This window comes from Heterocephalus glaber, unplaced genomic scaffold (genome assembly GCF_053883595.1).
Source record: "Heterocephalus glaber isolate CG9 unplaced genomic scaffold, H.glaber_assembly_v1.0 deba00001538, whole genome shotgun sequence".
In the NCBI taxonomy this organism is placed as follows: domain Eukaryota; kingdom Metazoa; phylum Chordata; class Mammalia; order Rodentia; family Bathyergidae; genus Heterocephalus; species Heterocephalus glaber.
The window spans coordinates 39,124,553-39,145,237 of record NW_028258333.1 but is presented as its reverse complement, the minus strand read 5'-3'; the positions used below and the strand labels follow the sequence as shown (position 1 = coordinate 39,145,237).

The window sequence follows — 20,685 nt, the reverse complement described above, 5'->3', positions numbered from 1 at the left end:
AGACAAAAAGGAATCCTAGTTCAATGTAATAACACAGAGAGTATAAAAGGGCATAGAGATGAAAAAGTAAACACCAGATCACAAAGGTCTGTATAAATTAAGGAGTATGAGTGTAAGCAAAGAAACAAAGAACTGACTAGCCATTTTGGGGACAGGGTCCTCTCAATGCAGTAAGAAGAATGGAGGGGGCAGAAATGAGAGCAAAGAACTAGTCAGAAGTTAAGTACTTTAGCAAAGACAAACTAGTAGCTATGGAAATAAAGAGAAAATGTAAACCAATAAAGGACTTGCTGATTATTACACATGGGAGGTGAGAGACAGAGAGGGACTTAATTTAGAATAACAGTTTCAGACTTGGTCAACTAATTAGTTAGTGGTACCATTTAATGAAACAGAAAACAGGTAGAGGCCCAGTTTGGAGGAGGGAAAGTAATGAGTTCAGTTTTTCAAATGGTGATGCTGAGATGGCTGAAGAACATCTGAAAGTGGTAGACTACCAAGGAATTTATCATAGAGTGCAGGAGACAGGTATGGATTGGACATACATGTTTGGGAAGTATTTCTATATAAACTATGTAGAGCACAGATTGTGCTGTTTATTATTATCATTTCAATGTGTAATTAATGCATGAGCTATTTGTGAGACATTTTACATCATTTTTTCCAAACCAAGTCTTCAAAAATCCTGTGCATGTTTTTCCACTCGCAGCTTGTTCAAATTGGACAAGCCACATTGCAAGATGAAAGTGTGTAGAGTAACTATATGGAACCCAAAAGACAGGAAGATCAACAATGTGACCACTGAGACATCACCATTAAGGAAAGAGCAGAAAGGGGGCGCAAGAAAGGAATGGTCAGAGAAATAGGAACACAACTGGAGAAGAGAGTGTCATAGAAGCCAGGAAAAGAGAAAATTCTTGGCATAAAGTACTGTTCCACAAGGTCAACAGGTCAAATCAATAAGACGTTCAAAATGTCCACTGAGCTTTGATTTGAAAAAAGAAAGTCTGCCTTGATAAGTTTCAGATGGATAACACCTTTCCTCTCAAGCAAATTATGTTTAATGCATAAACAGTGCCTCCCATCTCTTTAGCTCTATTTGCAATAATTAAATATATTGATTTAAATGACACCTGGGAGGTTTGGGAGAAAGGAATTAACTTGTTCCATATTTATAAGTGGAGTTCAGATGTATAAACACAAGTTAGAAAGACAGAGAGAGGAAGGTTAGTGTGAGATGAAAGGGTCAGTAAAGGAAATGATAGTTGGAATAAAGGACTAATGGCCCCTTGAAATAACCTTGCTCTGTGGGAAGCCCTCAAGCAGTCTAGTCTTGTACTGCCCAGTACTACAGCAGTAGACACATGTGGCTTCTGAGCACTTGCAATGTGGCTAGTCCAAATTGAGAACTGTGAGTGGAAAAACACACACAGAATTTTGAAGACTTAGTTTGGAAAAATGATGTAAAATGACTCATAAGTAGCTCTTACATTAATTATATACTGAAATGATAATACAAGCAGCACAATCTGCACCATGACCAAGAATCAGTTTCTTCCTGTTTCTTCTGTCTTGCACGCTCACTGTCAGAGGCTTCAAAATGATAGGTTTTTCTTGTTTCGATTTGCTTCTCATGGCTGTATGGCTGTATATATAATTGACACCAGTGGTATTTGGAGTTACACACCCCTTTTTTTCTCCTATAGAAGCAAAGAGAGTGACACTTTACACCTTTCTTAAAAGGAAGTAACATTCTCGATGGCTACCTGAAAACTCTACTTGCATCTTATTGGCCAGATTTGGGGCCAGTCCACAACCAGTCATTGGCCAGGGTGTTGGGATTATTCTTGGATCAATTAAATTCCCTTCGAACAGAAGCAGCATCCATTGAGAATCCATGTTGATAGAGGACAGGTGGATGTGTGAACAAAATTAGCATTCTGTTAAGAATGGAGAAGGTAGGGAATTTGGCTGGGTAGGGAATTCACAGCAGCCAGGAATCTGTTTAAATACAAATAAGAAGGAGCCAATAGGGAAAGCTTAAAAATACAAAACAGAGATTTGTATTTCCAGCCAATTATTCAGTCATGAAACATCATAAATTGGGCTCTCATCAGTCCCACATTCCTGGGTTTAGTTCAGGGAAAACCATCTATTTTTTTTTTAGGTTTTTATTTTTTATTGGTACATTTCAGGTATACAACACAATTACATTTCTCATTGGGAATTGTACCTTTACATAATGCATCTTGGTTCTTATTTTTTCCCCATTCCTAGCCCTCCCTTGACCCCCTCCACCCTTCCCTATTTATAAAGACTTTATTTCCATTTTTTCCATTTCTCATCATTTTTCCTTTCCCTTCTTTCCTTTCCCCTGCCCTTCCCACTACCCCTACCCCTTTGGACCTTTTCTTCCTATTTTACATTATTGACTATTCATTCTAGTCATTGGTACACTTTAGGGATACAATATAATGACATTCATCATTGGAAATTTGCACCTTTACATAGTCTCTCTTGGTTCTTATTTTTCACCCTTGCCCAGCCCTCCCTTCAACCCCTCCAGTCCTCCCTATTTACAAAGATTTGGTTCCTATTTTTCCATTTTCTCATATTAATCCCATTCCCTTCTATCCTTTCCCCTAGTCCTCCCACTTCCTTCCCTTTTGCCCCATTTCTTCCTATTTCACATTACCTATTAAACATTTCAGTCCTTATTTACACTTTCAGTTTCTCACACCAGAGAAACTATTCTATATTTGTACATGTGTGTCCTATTTATTTCACTTAAGAGTATCACCTCAATGTGCATCCACTTAGGTATAAATGTCTCTGATTTCTCATTTTTTTATGGCTGAGTAGTACTCCATTTTATAAAAAAAAAACACATTTTCTTTATCCAGTCTCCAGTCGATGGGCATTTGGGCTGTTTCCAGATTTTAGCTGTCACAAACTGTGCTGTTATGAACATGGGTGCACATATATCACTGTGGTATGATTCTTTTAATTCTTTGGGGAAGATCCCCAGCAGTGGAATAGCAGGGTCAAATGGGACTTCCAGTCCTAGTTATTTGAGGTATCTCCATACTGTTTTCCACAGTGCTTGCACCAGTCCACACTCCCACCAGCAGTGGAGCAGGCTTCCTCCTTCCCTACAGCCAGGCCAGCATTTGTTATTGGTGGATTTCATGATAGCAGCCATGATTTCTGGAGTGAGATAGAATCTCAGCGTTGTTTTCATTTGCATCTCTCAAATGACCAGTGATGTTGAACATTTTTTCATGTATTTATTTGCTATTTCTACTTCTTTGTCTGAGAAATGTCTGTTCATTTCAGATGCCCATTTTAGGATGGGGTCTTTAAATTTGGGAGGTCTGATCTTTTTAAGTTCTTTAAAGATTCGAGATAGTAGACCTTTGTCTGAGGAAGAGCAGGTGAAGATTTTTTCCCACATTGTGGGTTGTCTCTTCAAACTGCTGGTGGTTTCTCTTGCTGTGCAGAAGACTTTTAATAAGAAGAGATCCCACTTGTTGATTGTTTGTGCTAGTTCACGGGCAACGGAGGGTTTTTTCATAAAATCTTTTCCTACACCAATGTCTTCAATGGTTCTACTCAACCTCTGTTCCAACTGGATCAGAGTTTCTATTTTAATATTTAGATCTTTAATCCATTTTGATTTTAGTTTAGTGCATGGTGAGAGATATAGGTCTAGTTTTAATCTTTGGCAAGTTGAAACCCAATTTTTCCAGCACCATTTATTGAAGAGGCTATCTTTCCTCCAGTGAGGGTGTTTGGCTCCTTTATCAAAGATGAGATGGCTGAGTGTGTCTGGCATGGTTTCTGCATCTTCTAATCTGTTCTACTGGTCCTCAAGTCTGTTTTTTTGCCAGTACCATGCTGTTTTGATCACAGTGGTTTTGTAGTAGAGTTGCAGGTTGTGGATTGTGATACTCCCTGCCATGTCTCTGTTACCTAGAATTGCTTTTGCTATTCTGGGTCTCTTCTTGCTCCAAATGAATTTTTGGATTGTTTTCTCAAGGTCTATGAAGTAAGCTGCTGGGATCTCAATTGGAATTGCATTAAATCTATACAACAGTTTTGGAAGTATGGCCATTTTCACTCTATTAATCCTTCCTACCCAGGAGCAGGGGATGTCTGTCCATTTTCTGATATCATCTTCAATCTCTCTTTTCAGAGTGCCATAGTTTTCAGAGAAGAGGTCTTTGATTTCTTTCGTTAGGTTGATTCCTAGGTATTTCAGGTTTTTGGATGCTATTGTGAAAGGAATTATTTGCCCTATTTCTCTCTCAGTGAGTCTGTCATTGGTGTAGAGGAAAGCTATTGACTTTTGTGTGTTGACCTTGTAACCAGCTACTTGACTGAATTTGGTTATTAAGTCTAGAAGACTTTTGTGGAGTTCTTGAGGTCTTCTATATAGAGTATCATGTCATCTGCAAAAAAGACAATTTAACTTCTTCATTTCCTATCTTTATTCCTTTTATTTCTTTCTCTTGTTTAATTGCAATGGCTAATGTTTCCCGAACTATATTGAACAAGAGTGGTGATAGTGGACATCCTTGTCTTGTTCCTGATTTTAGTGTGAAGGATTTCAGTTTTTGACCATTTAGTATGATATTGGCTGTTGGTTTTTCATAGATGGCTTTTATCAGTTTGAGGTAGAGACCATCTATTCCAATTTTTTGTAGGGTTTTTATCATAAATGCATGTTGGATTTTGTCAAATGCTTTTTCTGCATCTATGGAGATAATCATATGATTTTTGTCCTTGGCTCTATTGCTATAGTGTATTACATTGATTGATTTACATATATTGAACCATCCCTGCATCCCTGGGATGAATCCCACTTGATCAGGGTGTGTGATCTTCTCGATGATCTTCTGTATTCTGTTTGCCAGTATCTTATTAAGGATTTTTGCATCTATGTTCATTAGTGAGATTGGCCTATAGCTCTCTTTTTCAGTTGGGTCTTTCTCTGCTTTGGGGATCAAGGTGATGCTTGCTTCCAGGAATGAATTTGGGAGTATTGCTTCCCTTTCAACTTCCTTGAAGAGTTTAAACAGTAGTTGCAGCAGTTCCTCTCTAAATGTCTTGTAGAATTCAGCAGTGAAGCCATCAGGGCCCGGGCTTTTCTTAGTTGCTAAGTTTTTAATTACATTTTCAATTTGATTGGTTGATATTGGGTTGTTCAGAATTTTTAGGTCTTCTTCGTTCAACTTTGGTAATTCATATGTATCTAGGAATCTGTCCATTTCTTCTTGTTGTCCATCTTATTGGCGTATAGGTTCTGGAAGTCAGTATTGATGATCCTCTATATTTCTGATGGGTCTGTTGTAGTTTCACCCTTTTCATTCCTAATTGCATGGATTTGGGCCTTTTCTTTCCTTTTTCTGATAAGGTTGGCTATAGGTTTGTCAATTTTGTTGATTCTTTCAAAGAACCAACTCTTGGCTTCATTGATTTTTTGTAACATTCTCTTAGTCTCCATTGCATTGATTTCTCCTCTGATCTTTATAATTTCCTCCCTTGTATGAGCTCTGGGGTTGTCCTATTCTTCTTTTTCTAGAAGCTTGAGGTGCAGCATCAGGTTGTTTAATTGGGCTTGCTCTGTTTTCCTAATATGCGTATTCACTGCTATGAATTTCCCTCGTAAGACTGCTTTCATTGTGTCCCATAGATTCTGATATGTTGTATTGTCATTGGCCTTTAATGGAAGGAACTGTCTGATTTCTTCTTTAATTTCCTCTGTGTCCCATTGGTTATTCAGAAGTGTGTTGTTCAGTTTCCACATGTTTATGAAATTTTTTGAGTTTCTTTTGCTATGGATCTCCAATTTCATCGCACTATGGTCTGATAATATACAGGGGACAACTTCAATTCCTTTGCACTTACTTATTAAACATGTTCTATGTGTGAGTATGTGGTCTATTTTGGAGAATGACTCATGTGCAGCTGAGAAGAATGTGTATTCTGATTTTGTGGGGTGAAACACTCTGTAAACATCTGTTAAGTTCATTTGTTCAAGAGTTCGATTGAGTTCTAGTATTTCATTACTTATTTTTAGTCTAGTTGATCTATCTATTTGTGACAGTGGGGTGTTGAGGTCCCCCACTACAATTGTATTAGTGCATATATGACTTTTCATGTCCATTAGTATTTGTTTTATATAGTTTGGTGCACTAGTGTTTGGTGCATAGATATTTATGATTGTCATCTCTTCCTCTTCAATTGTTTCCTTTACAAGCATGTGGTGTCCTTCTTTGTCTCTCTTAATCAGTGTTGGTTTGAAATCTACTTGATCTGCCAAGAGGATAGCTACTCCTGCTTTTTTTCGGGTTCCTGTTGCATGGAGTATTGTTTTCCACCCTGAAAACCATCTATTTTTAAGTGGCCTAAGCAGTAGATCACTATGAAAATTCACACTGTATTAAAACAAAGATATTATTTCAAAGTTGAATGTCAGTGACTTTCAAAACATCTACCACTTGGTACTATCTGGACCTCCAGCACCTCCACTTACTTGAACAAATGGCAAATAATCCTACTCAGCTTCTGACTTTGTTTTCAGTAGACACACTTGGCTTGTCTTTATGCTCCTTCTCTCTTCCTTACACTCCCCACCTCTTTTCGGGCCACATTAGTGACAGTGTGTGTTCTTATGACTATTTGAGCCTAATGTGAAATAGATGAGCCACACTGTCCTAAGGACAGTGTGAGCATGCATGCCTCAGGATTTTGTGACTGAGCAGGAAACAAAAGATGTCCTTCAGTTACTGTTGTGTTTATCACAAAAACAGCTTGGGTTTTGAAACACTCAGCGTTAATTATTCTAATTGCCCCACATGATTCCTCTGTATCAGTCCAAAGGTCAGGATATACAGAAGGAATTGGAACTCCTCAAAGTTGTTTCTTCATTGGGAACAATGAAACAATGAGAGCACAGAGTCGAGGCTAGCAATTAAATGAAACAAATCATGCTGACATGGTTCCAATCAACCCATGGAATTTTCAAATTAGGAGAGACTTTCAAGACAATCCAGCCCTCTGTAATAGGTAAAATAATGCCCCCCTCAAGATGTCTGCATCCTCATCTTTGCAACCTACGAACATGTTTTCTTACAGAGAAAAAAGGGAATTTGAGCTGGAAAATTATCCTGGACTATCTGGGTAAACAAACATAATCACAAAGGTCAGATAGAAATGAGGATGGATGGTTGATGGAAGCAGATATTGGAGCTATGTAAATGCTAGTGTGGAGGGGACAATGATCCAAAAAAGGAATGCAAGAAGCCCACAGAAGGAAACAGGTTCTTCCAGAACACAGCTTTGCTAAAGCCTTCATTTTAGGCTTCTGACTTCTAGAACTATAAAAGAATCTTACGATTTACATATAAAATATCCCCCAAAATTCTCATGTGTGTGAAAGGTGATTGGATCACTGGTGAGCTATAATCATCAATGGATTCATCCTTTGAAGAACTGAGTAGGTAAATGTGCTGGTAGGAGGTGAGGCTTGCTTGGAGGTAGGTCACTGGTGCTGTAACCTGGAACGGTATATTCTTTTTCTGGGGGTTGGGTAATGGAATCAAACTTAGGACCTTGCACTTGCAAGGCAGGCAGCGGCACTACTGAGCTAAACCCCCAGCCCTGGTAGGGTATATTCTTGTCCCCAGCTCCTCTCTTCACTTTCTGCTTCCTGGATGCTATGTGTTGAGAACCCTTCCCCCACCATGCCCCTTTGTATTCTTGCTTCTGCCTTGGAGCCAGCCAACAATAGTCTGAAAATGTGACCCAAAATAAGCCTCTCCTTTGGGTATTGGGTATTTTGTCCTAGTGATGAGAAAGTGACTGAGAATAGACTTGTGTTGCTGTAAGCCACCAAGTCTGTGTTTATTTGTATTAGCAGCCATAGAAAACCAATACACTCTGTGACCTCATTGTATAGTGACCACATTCTGAACCAGTGCCTGCCACACACTGAGGTGTTTTTGCTTCCCTTTTCTAAAGTACTTGCCACCATGATATCAGGGTATTTTTGTTCGCTAACCATGTCCCTAATGAGATTCTAAGTATCTTAATGGTAGATGCTATTTTTTCTTTTTCGTCTCCAGTTACACCCATCACAGATTACTGATGCAGAGAAATCATTTACTAAATATCTGCTAGCTGGAAGGAAGTCAGAAAATTAAAAAAGAATACATATATACTTGAAGTCCATTTAAAAATCCCCTAGATTTAGGATATCCTGTGAGTCTAAATCACAGGAAATTAATGACGGCACTCTCCAACTTTGTGATTATGTGGTACCTTCATTTTAGAAATGGCATGACACTGGACAAATTGAAGAAAAATCAATGCCAAGTTCTTTCTAACTAGGATGTGGGATGTGAATACAGAGATATAGCTTTGACTTCTAACTTTCAGGATGTTTGTGTCTGTGCAACTGAGCAGAGGATTGTGAGTAACATTTGTATGATCTAAATGGAGAGCCTCCTGGGAAACAAGGTGGTCCTCAACATTCCAATATACATGGATTCTCCATATTGAATCATTCCACAGCAGTCTAGGAAATACTGCTATTTGACTGAAATCCCATATTACACAACTCTGTAGTTCAGATCTCCCCGATCCTCACTCTCAGTGTATAACCACTGTGTGTAGGATGTCCATTAGGCCAGAGTCAAGCCAGAAGGGTGCAGATCAAAACCACCATGAAGAGCTTCCAAACCAGACTCTAAAGCATGCTTAGGGCCAAAGCTCAGAGAAGGCAACACCTTGTTTTGAGTTCAAAAGTCTAGATTAGGATGAGAATTTTGAGAAAATGTCAAAAAGGTAAGAATCAAGAACCCCTGGAATGGAAGAAGGGATTAAAATAAGGACAAAAGGGAGTAAGAGAAGGTCAAAGACATTTACCATAAAGGGGAAAGCTGGAAACAAGAGATCAAGGCTCAAAGAGCAGCAGAAATGAAATGAAAACTCCTGGCAGGCTCAAAGGTATGAAGGTTCCAGAAGTTAGCCTTGTTAGTTGTAATTTTTCCTTCGGTTTGGCAAATGATACTATTAATTCCCTCAAGGCTTAATCTGACAACCAACAGAAGTGATGCAAATCTTATCTAGGCTCTTGATTCATCTCACATACCATAGTCTCTGAACATGAGCACTTCCTTCCTATACACAACACTTTATGCCTGTCAGCATCTTCTTTCATCATCTTGGCCTCTTGGCTATGATGTGCAAGTGTTACTGAGGCCACATTGGTGTTGTCAAGGCCACAGAATGCTGAGGACCATGGCCAGCTGCAGGAGACAGGCAAAGGCAGCAAGCATTTCTTTAGATCTAAAGTCTTCCTTTAAGGAACTTTAAGGACTACACATGACAAAATTTCTCTTCAGTTTTATCAGTTTTTATTGTTGTTAACCCAGAATATTATATAGCACATAATATACACAGCCCAAACATTCATGAAGAGGTTCAAAGAGCAAGAGAGAGAAGGGAATCTCTTGAATAATAGTCTTTTATTTGGTCAGCCAATGAATGGCCTATTTTGGCTGCAACAGAGTTATTTACAAAGTTTCCAGCCTCCAAACACTGCTTTTGTACCCTGAAGCCTTTCTCATTGAAGTCTGAAGGTTGCCTCCAGTCCTCTGGGTGAACTCCAGGCAATATCCCCACATGCATGAACTTCATAATGTGTTGAGCAAAGAGACAAATTAATCCATAAACATGTCCTGAGGGACATTCATAGGTAAGGTGCTATACTAGGCTCTGAAGGGCACAGCAGTGCCTTAGGAATAGACCTGGCCCTCAAGGAGCCAGTAACAATAATGACAATAATGACAACAGCTAACATTTTCTGAGACCTTACCAAGTGCTGAGTCCTGTGTGGAGCTTCTAATTTAAACACTAAAGGAAATCAGAAGAACACAGGAATTATGATTATTCTTATTTAATAACTAAGAAAAAACTGTCCTGCTCAAGGTCACATGAAAACATCAAATTTGAGTCTGAATTTCAAATTTCTGTTCATAAGTCTTGGTTTAATAGATGAAAACTGTTTACAGGAGACAATCTATGGTAATGGTTATATAAATAAATATAGACATAGATATATACAAAAACTGTGTGTACACAAATGTGGCAAAATGTTATGGGTACAAGGATTCTTTGTACCATACTTATAACTTTTCTAAGTTTAAAATTATTTCTAAACAAATTATTTACTATAAAACTATGCTTAGCTTGAGGAACTTTATTACTGTTAAATATTAACTAAGTATATTCACCTATGCTAATGTGATAGGAGACAATGTTGGTTAAAATTAATAGTTCTTTGCTAATAAGCATTAAGGTTTTCACAGTTTTCTTTGTCATTTGTGTTTTCATTTTTAGCCAGTTACGTATTTGTGACTTCACTCACTTTTTTGTGGGTGGTGTAGTGGATGCTGGGGGACCCTACCCAGATCCCATCCTCAGGGCTGGAACATTCATCTACATATTGTTAGGAATATTAGCTGCTGATATCTCACATTTGTATCCCTCCCTGGGAATTCCCTCTACCCAAAGGGAACCATCTCACCCAATGGTTACTGTCAGTCTCAGGCAACAGCCTATGAGAAATGACTGGCTAAGGGGTAGCACTAAGTCCTGAATTTGAGATCACTTTGAAATGCTATCCCAGGTTCCAGTAAAATTGAGTAATATTTCAGTTGAGACCACTTTGTGTATCAGCATCTTCCCCCAGCCACTTATCTTCCTAACCTTTTCACTCGTAAATCTCCAGACAGCACTCACAAATGAACTTGCATACAACTCTATCCCACAGCCTGTTTCCTGGAGAATCTAAGACAGCCAGGACATCTTCTGCTTGGTGAGTAATGCTCAGTACTATATTTATTACCATTAGAATGTGAAATCTTATCAAATTTGTTTCATGAGAATTAAAGATGTTTGCTGTTAATCTACCCATGATTATCATTAATATCTTTAATATTACTCATGTCTAACAAATACTGTGTACTTTTTTTTCTTTTGATACCAAGAATCAAACTCAGGACCTTGTGCTTGTGAGACAGGCAGCAGAACTACTGAGCTAAATCCCCAGCCACTACTGTGTACTTTTAAAAGGCTTTTGTGTGTGCTCCATTTGATCTCATGATCTTAATCATGCAGGTCATGAGCTGTCTGTCTGTGTTCAGACCTAAATGTATCACTCACCAAATTACTTAAACTCTTTAGGCATTTTTTGTCTCATTTAGCAAGTAGGAATGATATGATTTCCTACACTGTAAATTATATATTATGGGATGGTGATTATATTGTTGATTAATACAAAGGTGATTACTGTATGTAGGAAGCTCTTAGGTGATGATGGTGATCCTTTCAACTGTAGTCACAGGTGGGGCTTTTTCAGAGCTGGCTGTATCTAGAGTAAGCAACTGATTCATGGTACAATGCTAGGATTAAAGGTGGGTGATTACTAAATCAGTCCACTGATTGGTTTGGCCCTGCCCTAATCCTGGTATCCCGGATACAATAAGGGGGTCAGAAAGAGGTTTGTCTTGCTCTTGTTGCTTTTGCTACCTTTGGTCCACCATGAACTGTTGCCCCTCTGCCATGTGCCATCCTACCTTGGAGCCAGCTGAGTATGGACTGAAAACCTCCAAACTGTGAGCTAAATAAACCTTTCCCTTTTTAACTTTGCATGTTGGGTATTTTGTCTCAGCAACAAGAGAAAAATAACTAAGACACATATCATGATTCATAATTCTACAGCCATATATTATAACATTCAAATTTCATTTCAAAAAAATTCTCTGAATGTGTGCAAATAAACAGTTGCAGATTGTTGAAGGTAAATTCATAGTATGCCATGTTTTCCATGTGTAACTTGAACTATATGTAAATGGGCTTGGTATTATTTGAATTAACTTTAAAGGTGACTTTGATCCTATATTTCAAATTTATTTTATTATATTTTGGTTTATCACAGACCTTGAGCAGGTGGTAACATACTGACACTGTGCTTCTGTGTTTCTTCTAGAAGAGTCAGACAGTGACAGTGACTGAATAATTCGGTGAACTTGGGGACTAAGTCTTCTTAACCAAATAGAGGGGCTAGAAGAACAAATTTAGTATAAAAAAGTATTATTTTTTAAAAAGTATTATTTTAAAAGGTATTACTTAAAATTTATCTATCAGTTTTTTGCCACTGACCCTTGCAAGTATTCAAAAATTAATTTGTAAAGTTTATATTCTGGGCATTCCTTTATCCTTAAAAATCCATAGAAACAGAAAGGTAAACATCAATGTATCAACTGCTCTAAATTTCACCATTACCAATTTTCTTTTGGGAGGAATTGGAAAGCTTGGTGCTTCCCACATTTATTTACTGGGAAATATGCATTCCTTTGGAATGCTTCATAGCCTGAGAAGCTGTGTGTGTATATCCAACCTAAATTTGGTCTTTCAAATGCCTATTTATTTCATTTCTCCTACAGCCAAAGTGAGGCATTTCTACTGCTCATTTAAAAATAAGTGGCTCAAGCAGTCACATGCTTTACACTTCCCACCTCGTGAGTCAGTCCGTGTTCCAGCTGTGATGATCACCGCCCTCCGGGATGCCAGACACCTGCACTGGAGGCCCCTACCTGGGACATCTGGCTGCCACACTCCAGGACTCAGGCTGCTGCCTAGGACTCCGGACACCCACCCAGGATGCCCAGCTGACCATGCCCAAGGCCTTCCAGCAACTTGACCAGCAGAACTAACGGGGCCCAGCAGGTGTAGCTTTGGAATCAAGCCCTTGTGACCAACCAAGGGCAAGCACCATTTTCCTGAACAAATGTCAAGCATAAGTGGATGCTCAGAGGATATGCAACAACTACATCAATGAATCTCCAGGGCAGCTTACTAGGAAGTACAGCTCCTGCTCAACGATATTTCTAGATGACAGCACATTCAGCCAGCCTAGTTGTGGAGTAACAGTAGAATGTGTGAGTATAGCAGTATATAATCTCATAAAGAACAGAGATGCAAACAGATGCCTGAATATTTTTGATGAGTGATTGCATCCACTTATAAGAGAGAAACTTGCAGAGGACTGCTTCAAGCAAGATTATGAACACATATATATTTACAGATTTTTTGCTATTATTTTTAATGCCACACGGTTACCAACTGAATGTGCAATAACAACTTTGGTCTTCTTAGAAAGGCTTTTATCGAATGCTGAGATTGACATCTGTCCCACTAACTGGAGAAGGATAGTCCTGGGAGCCATTCTTCTTGCCTGCAAGTATTGGGATAATGCGATTCTATGGAACGTCGAGTTCTGCCGGATCTTCAAGGATGTTACACTTGAGGACATAAATGAGTTGGAAAGGCATTACCTGGAGCTGATTAAGTTTAACATTAATGTGCCTATCAGTGTTTATGCCAAATACTACTTTGACCTTCGCACTTTAGTGTTTGACAACGGCATGTGCTGCATGCGTGTGCCTCTTACCAAAGAAAGAGCTCAAGATCTAGAGGTCAAGTCACAATTTTGTGAAGAGAATAACTTGTGCAGAGCAGCTGTGAGAAGATCATCCAGTGATGGCAATTGTGTTGGTTTTTATGTCTAATAGCATCCTCTCTTAAAAGGGAGAAATGGGACCTAAGACATCATGAACCCCTCATTTTCAAAAGTTGGAGAAAAACCACCTCTCTTGCAAAACAAACAAAAAACCCCAGCAAAGTTAATATTTTCACCAAAAAGACCTTGAATTCAAGCAACTCCTAGACAGTGACATTTGCACTGGATGGGAAAGAAAGAGGCCTTGTCAAAGCAGCAACACACTTCCTGTTCTCACTGATGCGAGCAGAGTTGCAAGGACTACAAAGCAGAAGCTCTGAGCTGACACAGAGGCATTTGCTTACTTTGCAGGCTAATGCCTGTGAGCTCTGTGAGGCTTTTGAAATAGTTTAAATTAAAATTAATTTAAAGTTTTAAAGTTATATTTTAACAATAGTACCCATATAACTGTTCTGCCCGCAATATGGCTACATGTGCCTATAGGATTGTGCAGTATTGCCATTAAAATATGGGGATCTAAGGCCAGGGATTTAGCTCAGTGGTTCCTGTGCCTGCCTTACAAGCACAAGGGCCTGAGTTCAGTCTCCAGTACCAAAAAAAAAAAAAAAACCACCAACAACAAAAATATGGGGATCTTTTATATTGCTGGGGAAAAAATTGAGAGTCTCCATCACTGAGACACACACCAAGCCCCACACATGGGCATTTTCATACTCACAAAGGCCCTGAGGAGTAGACTGTTGCACTGTCAGGTATTAAAGGTTCTTCCTTCCTGTGGTGTCATTGAGTTGCTAGTCATTATTGTCAACGAGTTTACACAGAAAAGCTGCTGTAGAACACTTGCCACTCATGTCCTTTGCAAGCATTACTTAATACCATTGTGGCATGTTGGTGGTCATAAAGAGAAAGTCTCAATTATGGACTTTCTACCTCTATCGGGCCCATGCTGCATCTTGTGAACTCTTAATGGTCCTTCGTGTTTTCTAGTGATTTTCCCCTTGTTAAATAAACATAATAGAAGATATTTTCATAACGCAAACCAACACGGTGGTCTACTGATAACCAGAAGATAGTAAAATGCAAGATGTCCCAAAACTTTCAGTGTAGTTTTAAGCCTTACACTACTGTGCTGCTGCCTCCCAGGGCATTGCAGCAGAGGCTGCAAACTTTTATAAAACATCATTTGAGAATTTCGGTTTTGCAAATTTGGAATATTAAGCTTTTATTTTTACTTTTTTCCTAGTGTCTCTTAAAGGGAATAGAAGAAAGAGGAACTGGAACAAAAATTCCAATTAAAAGCTTACTATTCCACATTTTAAAAATTGGGACTTTCAGATGATGTTTTATAACATTGCAGCTCCTGTACTTCTCTTGGTATCAAGGCTTGGGATTACACTGAGATTTTTGGGATGCTTTGTATTGCCACAGAATTTCCCTCCTGTTTTTAAATAGTTCTTTAAGAGCTATGTACTATCTACTTTGATCATCTAAATTTCTTTTCTCTAGATTTGGTAAAGGAAGATTATTAAAGGCAGTGTTAATTCACGTGTTATAAAAAGGAATTGGACCCCAATAGCAGCAAATGATATGAAAGTTTCTTTTAAAGTCTACCCTACATGTTAACCTGGCCCTAGATGCCCCATTTCAAATCCTCCTATTTAAGAGGGAACTTATGTGAACCTTAGGAATGTTACTGAAAGCTTTAAAGGGCAGAGATTAAGTGATTTGAGGAAGTTTACAATGATGTTACCTACATTTGAAATATTAATACTGATTAGTGTTCTTGCCCTGTGAGATCCATTTTTCTTCCATCTCAAATGTAATCCTAGGAATCTTGTCTGTAACAAAGCACTTCCAGCCCGGCAGTAGTTCCTCATAGTGTAGCAGGCCCTCACACAACCTTGCATATTGCAGGTTCCACCGAGTTTTTTAAAAAGACATAAGAGATAACCAGTGGCATATGAAATATTACAATCTACCACCTCAAAATAGTTTGTGGAATTTCAAGTTTGGAGATCTGAGTGTTAATTGCAATTTTATTTTGAAAAATAATGCTACCACTTAGTTATGTTTCTTCCTCTTGTCTATATTTTCTAAAAGTCAATAAAGTATTTTGATTGAAATACAAAAAAATAAGTATTAACTTGTTAAAAGTAAGGTTTCTAAATACCATCTCTCACTATGCAAATTATTTAACCTCTTGGGTGAGTTACTTCACTTCCTGGATATCATTTTTCTTGTCTGTAATATGTGAATAACAATGGTACCCACCTCATGCACATACTGTGACAATCAGCTGACATAATATACAAACAGCTCTCAGAGTACTGGCTGAAAGATAATAAGTGTAAGTGTTAGCCATTGTAACTTTAATATTACCATCATCATTATTGCTATTATTAAAGCTTTAATCCATGTGCCTTATATATTCAAAATGAAGTTAAATCACTTTATTTACAATATACTATGGTTCAGTCTTTTCTTCTAATTCACACCAGCCTTTTCCCAAAAAAATATATACATGATAGTGTGGTCTGAAATTTACATTTACTTTTTTCCCTATTCATAATGTGACAGGCAGTTACCATGAGATTTTTCAGAGCCAAATAAAGCCTCATAATTCTTTCTGTACAAGAGCAAAGAAAATATTTGATTCTTCTTTATTCCTAATTGGAGACATTTGTGCTTTTGTTAATTGTACAATTTTAAGATCCTAAAGCTGGAGTGATTTAAAAATCAAGTTCATTGTGCAGCTTTCCAAATTCCTGAAGGGTAAACTCATGGCAAAATGCTGAATATAAAGAGACAAAACTTTAGGATAATTACAAGAGGTAATCATAGGTTATTATATGTGAAAAACACTTGTTTTCTAAATATAAAATGCAGTTTTTAAATCTCTCAATTTATTCCATGCAAAGGAAACAAATAAATGATATAGAAGTCCAGCAAGCTTAGAAATCAATGTTCTTCTATCCAGTTGGCAGTGATGATTTAGAACTAACATTTAAGAACAAGGAGTCATAACCTCAAGATACTTGTAATTGGCCAGTAAAAAAAAAAATTTTGGAAAAGATTGGAGTGAAAGAAGAGGTGGGTGGGTGGCATCCATCCAATTAGAAGCAATTTATAGCTGCACCAACATGTCCCTGGGCATAAGTTGTAGGGTCAGACCACCTCTGAAGAAGTGATTTGCTCTGCAAAGGTTGAAGGAAATCAAAGAATACAGACACGGTAGTTGAGACATAACAGTCTCTAGCCTTTCTTTTGTCTGCTCAAACCTGGGGAGAAATTGGACCAGGTCCAGTGAAGGACAATGGTGAAACTCACCAAAGATGTCTTCAGCCTTGCTTTTGCAAATCTTCTCGACTTCAAGGGTTGATTTAGTACTTCCTTATCAGGCCCATTTCTGCCTTTATCCCAAGCAAATGGAGCAAGAGATTTGTGTCATCCTTTGAACTTAGAAGTTCATTCACATCTCCTTTATATGTGGAATCCAAGAAGTTGAACCCAGAGGGTCTGAGAATTAAATGGTGGTTACCAGGGACTGGGACATCAGGGAAAATTGGGGGATATTGGTCAAATGATCCAAAATTTCAGTTAGAGGAATAAGTTCAGGACATCTATTGTACAACATACTGACTATAGTTAGTAATAATGTATTGTATACCTGAAACTTGCTAAGAAAGTTGATTCTAAGTGCCCTCACCACAAATAACTGATAAGTATGTGAGGTAATGCATGTTAATTAGCTTTATTTAGCCATTCTTCAATGTAGGCATATTTCAAAATACAATGTCGTACACCATGAATATATGCCCTTTTGATCTGTCAATTAAAAATTAGTCTTTTACAGCCGGGGATTTAGCCCAGTGGTTCCGCCGCCTGCCTCACAAGCGCAAAGACCCAAGTTCAATCCCTGGTACCAAAAAAAATTAGTCTTTTAAAATCAGCCCATAAAAACTCCAAGCAAACTTGCAAGCAGCAAAGAGGATATGTGATTTTCTCTGTTCTTTCTTCTAGTTTTTGATTTCATAAATCTTTTTGCCAAATAGTTACAAACCTTTGTAGTCCTCTCCAGTGACTGAACTTTATCTTTCTTAGATGATAGCTTTACTCTGCTTTCATATTTTTAAAAGGAGAAACTCAAAACATGTCAGATGTTTCTCTTCAATGTCATAAGAATTTCTGGGTATTATCCTGTCTCCTGATTTTATTTTGTCAAATAAATCATATTTAAAACTAATATAGTGAATGGTTACTGAAAATAACTTACCATTAATTTTCTATGAGCTTGAATCCATCGTAGTTTTATCAAGATTGATTAATTAGATAACTGATTTAAGGAACCTTACAAGAAATAGTGTAAACATAGTGCTTTTAAAAGAGAATATTCCCAGAAAATATAAGGAATTATTTTCATAAAATGTCTCTATGACTTTAAAGATTAGACATTTTGCAAAACCTTGGCAAGCCAGCTACTTAACACTGTCTTTAACAAAGAGCTGTGGTCCCAGGTGGGAGGAAGGAGGAGGAGGATATTGTAGGCGGGGGTAAACAGAAGGGGCATGCAAATACATGCACAGTACCATATGCCAGCATCTTACTAAGCAGATTTCATGTTAAAAAGTAATTCGATTTTAAACCCTGCTAATGAGGCACTGTTTCCTTATAAACTTATTGTTTCCCATACAATTTCTTTGGAAAGCAAGATACTCTATTTCTTCTGCATCTAATAAGAGAAAGTACTGGTATGTTAGGACAAAAGAGTAAACGGAGACTATCAAAAGGTATAAATATGTCACACAGTGTTCTCTCTGAAAGAGCTGGAAGACATAAGAAAATATTCACACAGCATTTCAGGAATATCTCTACCACATAAAGCAGGTCATTCTTGCATGACCACAAAAAAAAAAACCACAAAGCATATACATATTTCCTCTACATAATCATAGCCAACATCAGTAAAACATACTTCTAGTTACAAAGTACCTTTACGTCCCTTTTACTGCAACAAACCCATGTAGTAGAAATTATTATCACAGCTATTTTACAGATGAGAAAGTTGAAGGTCAGAAAATCAAGAGCAGAGAGTTCATATTCTTTCTGCCTTCATATATGCTCTTCAGAATGTATGCTGTTCATGTTATAACACTGCTGAGGGGTTGGCTCTCACCATCACTCATTCATCCGGGCATCCTCTAGTGCTGATCAGAAGAGTCTGACAGCATTTGTCCACTGTTGGTTGGGGCCTTGTCTCAAGTCAGCTCAAGGTCCATTCTGCTACCTGCTCTTCTGGGCTGGCAGCCAGGTTTATCAGCACTCCCCAGCAAGCCCTCAGCTCTTGATGCTGTCTCTCACTGTGTCTTTAACACTTTTGCTACCACCACTCAGCCTCAGTAAATCACGACCCTCATCTGACCAGGTCAGTCTGCTGTGTCACAACTATAGATCTCACCTCCTTCCTTCTGTTTTTGGCCTTCTGATCTGATACATCACACTAAAGTCCAGGGGATCCTTGGCAAGGACCTCATTACTAGCAAGGACACTTGTAAGAATATGCCAGGGGTTCTCAGGCATTTCATCTCTCACAGTTCCTAAGCCCACCAAATAACCCCCCTCATACGCACACTCATTTCACCTCAGTTGAAGACAAGGTAATACTTCATTCACTTATCTGCTTTGGATAGGCAATTTATAGCTCTAAAATTCATTAAATGTCATCTTAAACATTTAACAAACATTATATAGTACCTAGTATATGTTGGACATTGTTCTAAGCCCCTTACAAATTCATTTTATCCTCACAAAACGCCTTGTGCTTCACTGTCTCTGTTTCACAGGTAGAAAATCTAATGCCGAGTTACTTTGTCCAAAATAACTTGCTAAGAAGTGAGGGTCAGGTTTTAAACATGTGAACTTGCTAATTCTAGCGCCCATTATTGTAGATAGGTAAGTTAATTAGATATATTGTAGGCAGTTAGACAGGGCCTCCCTTAAGGTGCCAGCCCTCCAGGAGCCAACACAGCAAGGAGCCAACAGGGACAACAATTGAGGCACATTCACTGGTTAACATTATAAAAAGAGGAAGTACCACTTCAGCTGGGGTTAGACAGCAGTGATTGATATTTTAAATGGAAAATGCCTTGTATGTGACTTGTTTTCCCATTTGACCCCCATTTAATCAATATTACCTGGGTGACTGTATTTGTAATCTTATTGGTTGGTCATGGTTTTGTCCCACCTCATCCCCACCTTGTAAATTTCCATTGGGTCTTATAGTTTTGTCCCACTTTGTACCCGCCTCACCACATGGCTTTGCTGTATAAAACAACTTTGAAAAGTGGGGTGAGGGGGCAACCCACTTTCTGGTCCCCCTTCTGTCTCTCTTAGACAAAAGCTTTCTGTCTCTCAATAAATTTCCCCTACTCTTAACCTCCATTGTTCCTAGAATTCATTCTTCAATTTTAGAGAACATGAACTCTTGTTTCAGATATCTAGTAGGTTTGGGAGCTACATCTCTCCCTCCTATATCACCTTCTCTCAACCACTACATGCTCTGACCTTCTGGTTGAGGGACATATGAGGGGAATTAATAAGGATGAATGAAAAATGTATGACAGTGTAGGATAAACTGAGAGTAAAGTGCCCTGAGGTTGAAAAGATGAAAGAGTGATCTCAATAGATAGTTAAGAGAGCAGGGCAGATTCTCTGCAAACAAATCAAACATTATTTGGGGTTTCTAGGCCTCTCTGATACCTTCCTTTCCCTCTTTACCCCTCATACACCAGAAGTAACCAATGTGGAAACACCTCTGCAGCCATTTTTCTTTCCAGCTCATGATAGCTTATTTATAACACCACCTACTTGTCAAGATGCAGAGATTTTATGGCTTCATAGAGACAATACTTTGTTAATTTATAAATAATTATTTTTCAAGCTATGGTACATTGACACTTCCCTTGAGCTGGGGGGAAAAAAAATTCAGCAGATTTACATCTCAAATTCTTATGGCACCATAAGAGATTTTGGGAGAGGGTTTGCTTTGTTTTTGTTTTTGCTTAATTTGGTATTCAAATCATGTGGTTGTACATTAC

At 38.2% G+C, this 20,685-nt stretch overlaps 1 pseudogene; it reads left to right on the top strand.

Annotated features, from left to right (window-relative positions):
* The first annotated feature begins 464 nt into the window (after positions 1-464).
* LOC101699206 (cyclin-Y-like protein 1) lies at positions 465-14,772 on the top strand (annotated as a pseudogene).
* Positions 14,773-20,685: the final 5,913 nt, after the last annotated feature.